This window comes from Mustela nivalis, assembly GCF_964662115.1.
Source record: "Mustela nivalis genome assembly, chromosome: 1".
In the NCBI taxonomy this organism is placed as follows: domain Eukaryota; kingdom Metazoa; phylum Chordata; class Mammalia; order Carnivora; family Mustelidae; genus Mustela; species Mustela nivalis.
The window spans coordinates 57,839,089-57,853,371 of record NC_139020.1 but is presented as its reverse complement, the minus strand read 5'-3'; the positions used below and the strand labels follow the sequence as shown (position 1 = coordinate 57,853,371).

Here is a 14,283-nt window from a genome sequence, read left to right as displayed (position 1 = left end):
TTTGGGTCCAGACAATTGCTTGAGCCAGTGTCAATGATCATGGGGAAAGCTCCCAGGTTTGTTTGTTTGTTTTTTTAACAGAGTGAAGAAACTCTTTTTTTTTTTTTTAAGATTTTATTTATTTATTTGACAGACAGAGATCACAAGTAGGCAGAGAAGCAGGCAGAGAGAGAGGAGGAAACAGGCTCCCTGCTGAGCAGAGACTTGGATGTGGGGCTTGATCCCAGGACCCTGAGATCATGACCTGAGCCGAAGGCAGAGACTTTAACCCACTGAGCCACCCAGGCGCCCCAGCTCCCAGGTTTTTATAGCAAATTCTAGATTTTCTTGAGTGCCTGGGATCCATACTTTTCAAAGCCACCTCAGTGAAAGAATTTTTGAATGTTGATATTCTATTATCTCATCTCCTTGGTGGCAGAATAACACCTCCTAACACCCACTATTTTTTTTTTTTTTTTTTTTTGCTACCCTTTTTTTGTGGGGGCCATTTTTTCTCAGAACAGGTTGGAAGGAAAGGGAGGGATTATGGATTATGCAAAGGGCAAAATTCCTCTTCCTAGTTGTCTATAGACAGGGCCACCCCACGGAACTTTAAAAAATACAGATTCCTTAATACCAGCCCAGACTTTCTAATCAGAATCTGTAGAGGTGGATCCAGTAAAATTTATTCTTTTAAAATTTTTTAAAAAGATTTTTAAATTTATTTTAGAGAGAGAGTGCATGCTCATAGGTAGGAAGGGTAGAGGGAGACGGAGAGAAAGTTTTAAGCAGGGCTCCATCTCACGACTCTGAGATCAAGATCTGAGCCAAAACCAAGAGTTGGATGTTTAATTTATTGTGCCAGCCAAGTGCCCCAATAATATGTATTTTTTTCTTATGAAATTTCTCAAGAGATTCTTCCTTGACTAACATTGAGAAGTTGTGTTCTACACATAGCGCTAACAGAATGATCCCTAAAAAAAACTTATAAGAGGCTGGAAAATGATGCTGTTGATAGCCTCTTCTTAGCAAACCATGGCTCATGGTAGCAGATGCATTAAAGGAAACATCTATTTAAGTTTGTTTAATCCAGTATTTCTCAAATTTATTTGCATATAGAACATCTTTTTTTTTGATACAACGCATCATTCTGCCTCCTCCAAAAGCACAAACTTTGTGAAATGTTGTTATGGAAAATACAACTCACCGTGTCACCCCTTTTCATTAACAAAATCAGCAGCTCTGATGTTTGGCAACTTGGCAATGCATGTAACTATAACTGCATCTCACCTAAGAGAGATTGTCCTGGAACCACTTTGGAAAGGAGACGAATTTTTCCTCTGAACATTTATCAGGACTGTTATATAAGGGTTTCTAAGGCCTTTATGCTGAGTATTATTCTCTGGCGCTTCCTGTGCTCATTCCTAAACATCAGATGTTAAAAAAATAACAATAGTTATTAAAATTAGTATGCCCTGGTGGGCACCTGGGTGACTCAGTCTGTGAAGCATCTGCCTTTTGCTCAGGTCATGATCCTGGTGTCCTGGGATCAAGTCCTGAGTTGGCCGGGGTTGGGGGGGAAAGGGGGGGGGGATAGTCCCTGCCCAGCAGGGAGCCTGCTTCTCTCTCTCTCTCTCTCTGCCCTTCCCCACCACTCATTCTCTCTCTCAAATACAAAATTAAAATTTTTAAAAAAATTAGTATGCATTAACTGCCTCATATGTGCTAAGCTCTGTCCCAAGTACTTTGCAGGCATTATATCATTTAATCTATAACCCTACAGTGTAGGTTTTATTATTGTAACAATGTCATAACAAGACACCAAGGTACAGAGAGATTAAGTAGCTAAATCTAAGAAAATACACACTTAGTTAAGTAGTGAAGCCTGTATCACAGATGTTAAATCCAGGTGTTCAGACGCTGAGCCTACAGAATTAAGCACACGTTATTTTGCTTGCTCATGAGTCATTGGTCTTCCGCTACCTGTTCCTTCTCGACAGCCTCATCCTGCCAAAGCTTCACCTTGTCCATGGCTTTCTGAGTCCTTCTACCAACCACAGACCCTCTGGACCACAGACCCTCTTTACCAACTGCTTGCCAGACATCTCAGAGGGGAGCGATCACTGGAACCTCAAACTCAACATATTTCTAATAGAATCTCATATTTCCCCTTCCAAACTTACCCCCCCGCTTTGGGTTCCCTCCTTCTAGTCACTTACGTATTACTTCCTATGACATATCTGAGCACCTATTACGTGTTTGTTACCATGCCCTTTTGGGAATATGTTTAAAAGTGGTTCCTACTCCTGGTTTCTATAACCTCATAACTGCAGTGACCACATGCTTCTTCATGCCCCTCCCCCTCTTTCTTTGTTATGTTCTTCCAGATTAATCTGCAGCAGCTATTTTATTCTCTAAATTGTTCTCAAGCTATATTTACTTGAAAGGGAATTTGATTGTCCTGAATTATTTTCCTATGACAGGTCACTGGCACATCTCTAGGTGGTGTGGCATATTGTGTTCTACGGATGGTCACATAAACACACATGCAACATGACACATTCTTGTGGCATGGCTCTGACAGTCCTTCCTCAGGAGACGGGACTCCACAACTTCTTCTCTTGGATCTGGGGGAGCTGCAGTGGAAGTGATATGACGTGCTTTCAGTGGCTGAATCCTAATAGGCAAAACAACTCCTGCCTGGCCCTTTGGGGTGCTTGTGCATGGAGCCAAAGAAAGGGAAAAGATTACATAGAGTTGAGATGTGAAGGTGTTCCAGGCTACAGTCTTCATTGAGGACCCTGCTGACAGCCAGCACCGACTCTCAGACTGGGGAGTGGACAAGGTTTCATATGATTCCCCATCCTGGCCTCCAAGCCACCACAGCCAATGCTGAGCGCTGAGCAGGGCAGAAACAAAGACTCTCCTCTGAGCTTTTTTTTTTTTTTTTTTTTTTTAAGATTTTATTTATTTATCAGAGGGAGAGAGGGGGAGAGAGCAAGCACAGGCAGACAGAATGGCAGGCAGAGGCAGAGGGAGAAGCAGGTTCCCTGCTGAGCAAGGAGCCCGATGTGGGACTCGATCCCAGGACGCTGGGATCATGACCTGAGCCAAAGGCAGCTGCTTAACCAACTGAGCCACCCAGGCGTCCCTCTCCTCTGAGCTTTACCTAAATTTTAGATGTGTGAGCCACGTACATGTTGTCATTGCTTTAAGTCATTGAGTTTTGGGGTGGCTTATTAGAGAGCAACGGACACCTGGGATAGGTGTCCATGTTTGTTTAAACCTGCTATTGCCAGAAGGAAGGTCACATAGCACAAAGCATATTTGGGGTGGAGGAACCATGATTAAAGGTCAACCATGTGCCACTATTTTTAAAATTTCCATCCTCTCTAGCATCTAATAGAGTGTTTTACATTACATGTTACACAAATATTTATTGAATTGAACCGAAGTATGTTGTAGTAGTAAGAACATACCAAAGTATGTTGTAGTAGTAAGAACATACATCTTCTTGTTAGATAGACTAAAATTCAAAGCACAGTTCTTGATGCTACCATTCTAATTTTTAAATAGGAGAAATAAGGGTAAAATGAGAAAGATTGAAGCTTGGCTGTGAAGGATCTTGCATGCATGATTAAGATTCATTTTTTAGGTAATGGAAACCTGTGGAAGGTTCTAGAGATGTGATAGGCATAAGGCAATTTTTGAGAAGATTAATATGACTGTCATGTGTGGAATGAGAGGCCAGGTAAACAAAGACCTGTTAGGAAACTAAAGTCAGTGTCCAAGCATGTTAGTATCTACCCAGTACCTAAAAAATGTAGCCAGGAGATTCAGGTCAGGATTAAATGGCAGGATGATATTACAAAAGATGTTTCTATAGATTTTTGAGTTGGAGCCAAAAAGAAGAAGATTAGTATAAGGGATAAGAGAAGTCAAAAGCTGATCCAAAAACTGGGCAAGAATTTATTAAAAGTTATTCCAACAGGATACCCTATGTGTGCTATAGCCTTCTCACTTTTGAAAAATCTGCCTTATAAAAACAAGAGAGCAAAAGTACTCACAGCCATATGTCCATCGATATTTACTGCAATCTCATTTGTGACAGCATAATGGTAAAAAACCAAAATAACCATCAATGAGGTCTTGGGTAAGTGTGGTATGTCTATACAGTGGAGTAATATGAGTGTTAAGTAACTCGAAATAAACTGACCTGAATAAGTTTTAAATGAAAACAGCATGTTATAAACATACATGTGCATGTGTGTGTGTAATGTCATCTGATTTTTGTTAAAAGCAGAAGAAAAGCCCAAGTGTCAGAAAAGAAAAATACTAAAATTAATGCTACAATGCTGTTTTCGTTTGGAAACTGGGAATTTTGGAAAGGTGTGGGGGCGAAGTGGTCTTTAAAATAAATTCTCTGGGGCGTCTGGGTGGCTCAGTGGGTTAAGCTGCTGCCTTCGGCTCAGGTCATGATCTCAGGGTCCTGGGATCAAGTCCCGCATAGGGCTCTCTGCTCAGCAGGGAGCCTGCTTCCCTCTCTCTCTCTCTCTGCCTGCCTCTCCATCTACTTGTGATTTCTCTCTGTCAAATAAATAAATAAAATCTTTTAAAAAATAAAATAAAATAAATTCTCTGAAAAACTTGTGTAATTTTACCTTTTGCACTTCTTTGTTTTTTTTTTTTTCCTTTAATAAAAGCATAACAAGCTCTTTTAAGTTCACAAATTTAATACAATTACAAGCAAATGGCGCCCTTGACAGAAACAGTAAAGTCTGGAAGGACAATTAGGTTTGGGGCACAGATGATGACTCAGTGTACATTAATGTGTGTCACGTATAAAGGGTTCAATCGTGCTTTTGGGGTGGTGACTGTTGGCAGCATGGATGGAGTGTCAGGGCAGGCCTTCTAGATTCTGGTTCTGGAAGGGCCAGTCAGGAGATGTGGCCCATCTGGGTAGAGTGTACAGCTGAGATGGCAGGGTCAGAGGAAAGTACCACAGATCTTTTCTACTTCTGCTGTCCCAGGATTGTAGGGAATAACTCTTGTTGACCCAGCCCGCTCACCCTAAAGAAAAACTCTTGTCATCTATGTGATTCTGTAGTAATTAATTCTGGGCATTCCAACCTACCATGAATGTTGGTAGATAAGGCAACATCCCATTGGTGAAACTTGTCTTCATGAATGTATCTGTCACCATCTTGAACTTATTTACATTTATAACCTGGGCTGTAGCCTAAGCTACATCTGTGTCTATATTTATATTTTTATTCAGAGCATCTATGAGATCTACAGATCTGCCTAAAACATGGACAAATAGTGATGTTCTGCTTGCATAGTCTCATATGAAATAAGCTGCATTTATTCGAATTTGTCTTGAACAATACCGGGTATTGGGACATATTAAATACAGGGTAAACATACCATAAAAATGGATTTCACACAGGGTATTATAGGGGTATGTTATAGAGCCAAAGTTCTATCACAGGATTACTGATATCTTCTCTGGGCAAATTTAAATTGATGACTCTAAGAAAATTTTTGCAAATGGGCTCCTTCTATCTTATTGACCCTAGAAAAGTGCTTATCACAGCTTCTAGGAAGATCTCATTTCCCTGCATAGCTTCAAAATGCTTTGGGCAGAAGAGATACTGTGTATTTTACTAAGTGAATATTATCTCCAAAGCCCACTAATGAATTATTTTTAATACATGAAAAGCTTCTTTTAAAGTCTGTTCAATATTTAATATACATTGCCTTGGATAAGTATTAAATAATACATTATGCAAAGTTAACTACATAAGTCTCCACAATATTTGTAATCCTACTGTTATCAGTTTTCTTTTATGTGTCCTGTCCCTGTTAGATTCTGAACAGACACAAGGACAATAAAAACCATGTAATAATGCCTTCCTTTTCTTTTCCTTTTTCTTTACAAAGCAAGCAGAAAGGCATGGGAGTGTTTTAATCGCCTAAGATCTCACAGCCCTTCATGCTGACAATGACATTCTCAGACCCTGGGATGTGTTGACTCTGTTTGCTATTTTCTTTATTCATGATATTTAGAAATAAGTGATTTATACACACCCAAGGAGTGCGTGTATGTATATATAATATATACCTATATTTTAAATCACTGTTATGAATTTATATGCTATCTCATAAGTTAATAGAAAAAAATACAGCATTTCAAATAAAGAGTTGCCAGTTTCTTTCTTTCTCAAACAGAAATGCCAGACCTGGTTTCCCTACTTGTCCTCAGGCAGTGTACGCTGCCAAGCTATTCTAGAGCGAAAATCATGACTTCCTGCTCCTGCTGTTGATCTAGTCGATGTACAGGAATGAGAGGAAGAAGAAAGGCTGCTTTTCAGAAATCAGGACCAGTGCTGAGGATATGGAGGCTTTATGTGCCTCCACATTTTACTAGCTTTCTGTACATTGTTTAGCATTCTTGGGGGAAGAAAATTACAAATTTCTCCACGGTTGCTTGGCTCCATAATGGTTTTTTTAAAGTTGAAGTTGGGAAAAGCCCCTGAACCTGAATCTGTTAGGGATTGGAATCAATTCCCTGTTTCTTTTGAGTCATTCTTCCATTTGGTGATGAGAGGATGTAAGACAAGAGGAAGTAAAAACGACACAAAACAGAATTGTGAGTTTAAGATCTAGTGAAATAAAGTGAGTAACCTTTGAGAATCCAGTTAAATAAAAAACAAATAGAATTCTTAGAAAGGTGAGAAGTCAAGATTTTTTTGAGTTCAAACAAGAGAATAATGCAAGATGCCAGAATACAGGATAGGACAGGAGTAAGTAAGATGCCTTCCTTCAGGGAGATGGAACTATCCATCCACTAATCTGAGTTGTTTTTCAGCAGCTGTGCTGGCTGTCAACAACCTTTGTGCACACTTTCACCCTGTTCCTCCCTTTGCCAATGGCAGGTCTTCCCAAGAGGGTGCGAGGTGGACAGAAAGAGAGAAGATAAATGACTCTGGTGGTTGCCAAGAACTTTATCGTTAGTATCTTGGCTTTAATTAATGCTAGTGATAAGAGAAGAGAAAACGTCTTAAATTTTGGATGCACAATCATTTAAACTGCTCAAAGCCACTAGAAAAAAGATTGCCAAATATTTGTCTGTTTATTTTGCTCTCATAATTGGGTTCCCTTTTCTCTACTTGAGAGAAACGACCCACTGGATGCTAAGTGGATCGTAATTTCCACAGGATCACTGTGGTGTACACATCTTTATATTTTACTGTGCTTGGTACTTGGCTGCGTGTCAGCAAATATTTGCTAGGTTTCATTAAATTGATTGAATAAGGGGCGCCTGGATGGCTCAGTGGGTTAAAGCCTCTGCCTTTGGCTCAGGTCATGATCCCAGGGTCCTGGATCGAATCCCGCATTGGGCTCTCTGCTCAGCAGGGAGCCTGCTTCCTCCTCTCTCTCTGCCTGCCTCTCTGCCTACTTGTGATCTCTGTCTGTCAAATAAATAAATAAAATCTTTTTTAAAAAATTGATTGAATAAAAGACAAAGTGTACTCTTTTAGAAGCCAAAACAATTTTCAAATCTTGGTAAGAAGTTTATCAACGTACGTCATTCCATCTGCGTTCATAGGTCAACTGGAAAGGAGGAATTAGAGGGGGAAGTCAAAAGATAATCCACTGACCCATATGTAATTTGGAGGTATCTTTGTAATCCACTCTTCCTGTCCCTCGTGGGAAATATCGCCAGCATATAAATCAGTCAGTTCCCGTGGGGCCGTCCGGGAAGGGAACAGAGAGCAACATCCCCAGGCCCCATGTTTACCAGCCCAAGTGACATCAGCTGCTGTCAACCTCTGGACCTCCCTCTCCCACTTCACTCACTGACCCAGAGGAGAAGGGGCAACTCTCCCACTGGTGCGTTTGGGAAATAAACTGCTCTGGATAGTGCTTGGAAGCCAGCTGACCTTAAGAATTACACATGCCCGGTCTGCCTCTTCACACTCTCCATCGTGGAGAGGCAAGTCCTCTAGCAAGGAGCCGTGTGGCCGCTGGTGGGTAAGTCTCTCCAACTATGGAGTTCATTTTTTGAAGTCTGCTCTTGTCACGTCCTCAAGCCACACCCTCCCCTAACAGCTTTATCAGTAATGAAGATGACATTTAATCTCCTGCCAGACTTCCACCTCTACCTTTCATTGTTTTCAAAGTTGCTCGGGAGAAGAATGTCATATTCTGGCCGCCTTCCAGCCCTACGAGGGTACTTTTTGCATCTGGTTATCGTATGCATATTCATGGATGCATTCATCCCGCCATCCCTTTGCAAATAGTTACTGAGCCCTAAAATATGCCAAGTATTACGTATGGTAAACCCTGGTACCCTCCCCTGAAGGACCTCACTGTATAGTGTTCTTATAAAGCAATTTGACAAATGGGTGAGCTTCCCAAGAGGCAACGGGAGTCTCAGCTGAGTTGCTCAGTTTTTTTGTGTGTTTTCTTAACTGAGTTGTAATGAATTAGGATTTGGTCAGGAGGTGGCCAGGTCTGGTCTACCTGATCACAACTGGAGTTGAAGGGGTGAGCAGGGGATCGGTTCCTAGAGACCCTCCTCAGACACCATCGTACAGACCCTGGACTCTGCCTCGCAGCTCCCAGACCACTGTGGAGGACCTCAGAGGGGTGATCAGATGGTTAGGTTTCGGTTCTCAACAAATCACCTTGATAGCTTGGAGGACCGACCCGAGGAAGGCAAGCCTGAGCAGACCAGTTTGCCAATAGGTGAGAAATTATAGAGTGTGGTTTAGCAGCACCTCTGTTTAATTTTTTTTCTCGTTTCCCCTCCTTTTTTCCCTTGGCAATCTTGACATTTTATAGCATGAGCAGTAAGGAAAAAATTCCCACCTCTGGTGATGACAATGATGATGACGAAGACAAAGCAGATGCTGAGCTCTTGCTATAAAGAGCCACGAAGTAAAAATGCTTTTGTGCATTTGCTCACATCATAGTCCCAAAAAAGGCATGATGTAGATAGTATTATTCTTTTCCATTTTACCTCTGAGAAAACTAAAATTTACCAGGTTAGAATAACTTTCCCAAGGGCCAGCTAGTAAGCAGCCGACCTGGGACTTAAACTCCAGCCCAAGTCCAGCTTCTGTTCTGATAACTCTGAGCTTTATAAAAAGCTTCATAGCACTTTACCGAGCGCTTTCTTACACATGTCTCACTTGGCTCTACCGAGCTTTCTCCGGATTCTCAGGTCAACTTTAAATTCACTCTAAAGAGAGTGGTTTATTCTCATTTAATAGAATACATGCACATGAAAATGTTTGTGATCTATTTTGAGGTCACCAACTATATGGTTCATTATTTGTACATGCATAATGAATTTAATGCTCTCTTGGCCAAATTTTAATGGTCAAATTTTACTAGTCAAATGTCTTCATCTTACCATCCAACAGATACACACTGAATGAATTTTAATGTTCACTTTAAATAAATATTCTGTAAAATATAATTAAAAATATAACAAGATAAAAGAAATAAAACAGGAGAGGTGATTTCTGGGTTGTGGGTTTTTTTTTTTTTTTTTTTTTTTTTTTTGCCATAGATTATTCATTCGGGATTCAACAACCACTGACTAAGCACTTGGTGTGTGTTATGCACTATTTTTTTTAAGCATATGTAAGATTGCTTCTCAGCCTTTTGGCTAAGATCAAGTGTAAGCATATGGAAGATAATAGCCAATAACCTCATTAGGTTTGCTGTATCACGTAGAGCCTAACTTAGCATCATTGTACAGAGGTCCTCAATATCCGCTTTCAGAACAAAGAAAGCAAAGGAATGAACTGTACTCAAAACATCCAATAATTTAATTTAATTAAATCATTATATTACCTTAAATTTACTAGTTTTCCTCCTTGGAAATCTTTAGATTCGATTTTTATCCCCAATCATATAAGGTAGAGATGACTGAGTTGTTTTATATTCATTTGGCATTAGCTTACATAAATAAGATAGATATTTATTTATCCAGGGCTGTGAGTGCTTCACCGTTTGTGTTAGCTTTACTTACTCCAAACATTCTAGGTTTAAACAGAAACCCCAAAGTGTCATAAAGAACAGCTTGTCATTCTCAGTGAAAGGACTTGTGCTTGTTACAAGTGAAGAAACTACGGATAAAGAGTGATTTCAAACCACCCAGCAAGTCCTGACTGGAAATTATATACATTATATACATACACACACTGAAAAATTATAGATATATAGCCCTGGTTTGCTCCCAGAGATAGGCTATCTCTCTCAGAGGGTTCTGGTTCATCAAGCTTCGCTCCCCATCCCCTCGCTCACCCCCTCACCACACAGGACCACACCTTACTGGGCAGAACTGCCAAAAGAATGTGGAATGGCAGAGTTCCTTTCTGGGCTAATGGGCCCAAATTATGGCATCACTGTTAGGCTTTAAGGATTTCTCCTTTGTCCTAATGTTATTATGTTTTCTTGTGTCCTGAGTCTACCTATTTGAGAGAAAATGTAGGATCCAGTTGTTGATTGCCAAGATTTCCCTGTGCTTAGGGGAAGAAAGGAAAAAATGACTTCAGAAAATTACACTTTCTAGAACGAGTAGGGAGCATGTGGGTAAATTTATCTCCAATGTGCCAGGTTTATCCCTTCAAATAACTGGATAATTCCAGCAAATACCATATTTAAACAGTTTCACTTAACTGGTATATTTTTGAGGGTTTATTTAAAAGACTATCCAAAGGGTTCCTAGATAGCTCAATGTGTTAATTGGTCTACTTTTGATTTCCGCCCTGGTCATGATCTCAAAGTTCTGGGATTTAGCCCCAGGGTCGGGCTTCTCACTCACTGGGGAGTTGGCTTCAGGATTCTTTCTTTCCCTCTGCCCCTCCTCCCACTTGTGCGCTCTCTCTCTCTCTCTCTCAAATAAATAAATAAATCTTTAAAAAAGACTATAAGACAAGACAATCCAATATTTAATGTTATATAATATTATTATTAGTTATAATAAACATACTAAAAAGAGATGACAAAATTTAATTCAAAGATAATCCAGATTTTATTCCAGAGAATTCTTTCCTAAATTAAGCTTCTTAAAACAACCAAAGACAAACTAATTGATTGTACTTCAATACCCCTTTCCTTTTTTCAGCTCCCTTGTAGTCTAATGATTTAAGTGAGCTAAAATTTGAGAACATTCAAGTGAAAAACTGTTAAAATAATGTAGTGCCTAGGGGGTTATTTAAAAGGAAGTGTGGTTTAGTGTGTCTTTCCAGTGGAAGATGTCTATTTATCTTACTCTACTTCAAGCATTTCCCAGTCCGCTTGGCTTTATTAAGAGCTCAAAAACATGAGAATCTTTTGAAACTAATAATTTAATGTCTCCCTATAGATCTCTCCTTTTGGTGGTGTAAGGATCTTCATAGATCACCAAGGCAGAAGTATACCAACATGAAGTTAGGAAGCTGGATCCAGCTCTTTAGAGAAAATCTCAACCTTTTATGTTTCTTGAATTGTTCTAGAGTGATTCATATTTGTGACAATTGCCTAGATTATGGAAATTTGTGGGCTTAAGCAAGTCTTTTCCTTTTTTTTTTTTTTTTAAGATTTTATTTATTTGACAGACAGAGATCACAAGTAGGCAGAGAGGCAGGCAGAGAGAGAGGAGGAAGCAGGCTCCCTGCTGAGCAGAAAGCCCAATGCGGAGCAGGATCTCAGGTCCCTGGGATCATGACCTGAGCCAAAGGCAGAGGCTTTAACCACTGAGCCACCCAGGCGCCCACAAGTCTTTTCCTTTTTAGTATTTCTGTTTTCTCACCTATGTGTTAATGATAATGTTGAAGGTTAAAAAGAAAAAAAAAATAACCTTCTTCTGAGGAGTACTCCATGGATTAGCCTTTCTGTGAATTTAAAATTAGAGGTTTTTTTTATAGTGTTATGTTAGTCATTAGTTTTTGATGTAGCTTTCCAGGATTCATTGTTTGTGTATAACACGCAGTGCTTCATGCAATCCGTCTCTCCTTAATAGACATCACCAGCTCATCCTTCCCCTCACCCCTGCCTTCTAAAACCCTCAGTTTGTTGCCCAGAGTCCATAGTCTCTCATGGTTGGTCTCCCAGCAACTTCTTTCAAGACGTGTCTCCAAAGGCAGGGGAAACAAAAGCGAAAATAAACTTTTGGGACTTCATCAAGATCAAAAGCTTTTGCCTGGCAAAGGAAAGAGTCAACAAAACAAAGAGGCAACCCACAGAATGGGAGAAGGTATTTGCAAATGTCACTATAGACAAAGGGCTGATATCCAAGATCTGTAAAGAACTCCTCAACCTCTACACCCAAAAAATAGATAAGTCAAAAAACAGGAAGTAGACATGAGCAGATGCTTCTCCAAAGACGTACAGATGGCTAACAGACACATGAAAAAGTGTTCATCATCACTAGCCATCAGGGAGATTCAAATCAAAACCACATTGAGGTTCCACCTCATACCAGTTAGAATGGCCAAAATCGACAAAGTAATTAAATGTTAAGTAAGATGAGGCTATCAAGAAATGGTATAGAAAGGTAAAGTGTCTGTAAGTAGTAATATACGGAACAATTTTTCCTGGTTTCAAGAACACCCAGGCAGAATTATTAATGCATCTATAACTGAAAAAGTGAAATGGATCTGTGGCTTTTTCCCCACATGGTAACTATTCTAAAATGTCTGGTATAGTTTGTATGTCTTAGGATACTGTCAATCACATACCCATCAAACCGGTTTAAACAGTACGGAAAGTCACTGACTCATGCATCCGGACATCAAGGTCTCACTGTGTTTCAGTTGGAGGAGCCGGCGATGTCTCGTTGCTGGGCTCTGCCGAACATAAGCTTCCTCTGAAAGAAGGTTTTCCTCATAACTACAAGACAGCTGCCTGCAATCAAGGTCACAGGTTTTCCTTCCATTTCCAGTGTAAAGGAGACTGACTTTCTGAGGAGCCCCTGAAGACAAGGAAGCTTTTTTTCTGGAAGTCTCTAGCAGAAGCTCTTTGAGTTCCATCAGTCGGATTTGGGTCACATGCCCACTCCAGAACCAATATCAGGAGAAAGTTATGGGATAAACTTTTGAGCTCTCAGGTCACGGAGGGACATGGGCTGTGTCAGGAAGGGATGGACACCAAAACCTTATCACAGTTCTATAGGAAAGGAAGAAAAGACATTGAATGCTGAAGGTCACCAGTAATGTCCACCCCAGAGCTCCTGAGAGGATATGGCTATACAGGAAGTAGAAAAACTGTCATGACCATTAATATACAGTAAGAAACTACCAAATGGGTCAGATAAAATATCTATTTATAACAAGTCCTGTCTCTGGTTCCCGGGGATCACGAGGGCATGTGATGATCCTTCCATGTGCTTGAGACTTAGAATCGTAAAGACAAAGAGACAGTCAGCAGCCAGCAGCCTAGACCAGAAACAGCCCTCTTTCCAGAAAAGATCACGGTCTGAGGTAACTAGGGTTTAGAATTTCAAATATCTTTTTGGGCACACAATTTTCAACCCTTAACGGGTTGTCACATGAAAGTAAAAGTGCTACAGGTTAGACAGTCCTGAAATTAAGCTTTGTTCCCACAAGGCATAGACAGACTAAAAAATTCCCACTCACCCCACGAGGCATGGTAAAAATTCGCTTAAAGTCACCAAGTGAGGGCAAAGTGGCTCTGGTTTTGGGAGTTGGGGAACGAAACATCTGAGGTGGGACCCATTAAGGAAGAACGGTCAGACCTCAGGTGGGATACACAGCACCCCTGAGGCAGGGCTAAGTCACCAGGAGAAATTCCTGGGTCCAGATGAGCTGAGACGACAGACCATAAATTATGAAGTACACCAGCTGTGGCTTTCAGTGGCAGATGCCAACGGAACAGTCCGCCTAGGGAAGAGCTGAGATCACCCACTCAAGAAGGGACCAGCAAAGATCCAGGCAGCACAAGATATAGGTCCTAGAATTGTGTCTCCTCTCAACAACCTAGAGCTACATGTCCTCACTCAGATGCCGTCCTGGGCATCTGGAGGCTGACTGGGGGAGGAAATGGGGTCTGAAGGACTAAACGTTTTTGGGAGTCATCCAAGTTGAAATGAAGTCACCGCAAGAGGAAAATAGGTTGAAGACTACTGGGTTGAACTAATTGTCCACACCATCCCCCACCACCCCTTCCTCCCACACACACATGCACACATCCACACGTGCACGCACACACCACTACCCAGAAGAAAGGGGGCTGGTGAAGAACATCAGGCCCAGTTACAGAGAAATCAAGAAGACACCTCTTCTC

At 40.8% G+C, this 14,283-nt stretch overlaps 1 protein-coding gene and 1 long non-coding RNA gene across 24 annotated transcripts in view; one reads left to right on the top strand and one right to left on the bottom strand.

Annotated features, from left to right (window-relative positions):
- The window catches only part of PHLDB2 (pleckstrin homology like domain family B member 2), a 223,047-nt gene that overhangs the window by 126,251 nt on the left and 82,513 nt on the right, over window positions 1-14,283 (bottom strand). The window lies entirely within an intron of this gene.
- LOC309865866 overlaps window positions 7,303-14,283 on the top strand; it is a 42,042-nt gene continuing 35,061 nt past the window's right edge. The window contains exon 1 of the long non-coding RNA XR_014312282.1: window positions 7,303-8,016. This is a non-coding gene — a long non-coding RNA (uncharacterized lncRNA). The remainder of the gene's footprint in view (window positions 8,017-14,283) is intronic.